This window comes from Parus major, unplaced genomic scaffold (assembly GCF_001522545.3).
Source record: "Parus major isolate Abel unplaced genomic scaffold, Parus_major1.1 Scaffold220, whole genome shotgun sequence".
Classification (NCBI taxonomy): domain Eukaryota; kingdom Metazoa; phylum Chordata; class Aves; order Passeriformes; family Paridae; genus Parus; species Parus major.
This window is the reverse complement of record NW_015379263.1, coordinates 321,968-322,825: the sequence shown is the minus strand read 5'-3', so window position 1 is coordinate 322,825 and position 858 is coordinate 321,968.

Here is an 858-nt window from a genome sequence, read left to right as displayed (position 1 = left end):
CGGCGGGGACGGGGGCGGAGCAGGGCTGGGGGCAGCGGGGCGATCGCGGTGCACCGGCCACGGTGACCACCGCGGGGACCCTCTCACGGTGTCCCCGCTCCTTCCCCCGCGGGGGCGGCGTGGCCCGGGGCTGCTCCAGCTCCCGGAGGTGGCTCCCGGCCCGGGGCTGCCCCTCTCGGGGGCCGCTCCCTGCGGGGTCCGGCCCGGGGCTGCCCCTCTCGGGGCTCGGTTCCTTGTCTCCCTTCTCGGGGTCGCTCCCTGCGGTTCCCGGGCTGCCCCTCTCGGGGGTCGCTCGCTGCGGCTCCCGGCGGTGCCGCTGCTCGGGGCGGTCTCACGGAGCCGCTTCCCCGGGCACGTTGGCGGAGCACGTGGAGCTGGAGCTCCCGGTACCGGGGCAGGGTGATCCCGCTGAGAGCCGGCAGAGCCCGAGCTCGGCTCGCAGGGAGCTGAGGAGGCTGAGAGGCGCAGGTGGGAGAGGAACCCGCGGCCCTTCAGGAGCCGTGCGATGTTCTGGTGTCCTCATGGAAAACGTCTTTGCTTTGAAATACTTTTCCTGGAAATGATTCCCAGTCCCGGGATCTCCCAACAGGTGGGAAGGTGCTGGTTTGGAGGAGTCCGGAGGATTTGCTGATAGGATACATGGAAAGGTGGTTTTGTTGGGGTTTTTTTTTGGTGTTTCCAGCCCTGGAAGTTTAAATCCTCCCAGGGATTTTGTTTTTGGTACCTGTAGGAATTTGGGCTGAGGGTCAGAGTTGCTTCTGTCCCCTGGCAGGAGGGGTTGTAGGTGAGTTGGTGTTAATTAAAGTGTTAATTAAAGCATCCTCGAGTCTATTTGAAATGTGCTGGTAGAAGTTTGTG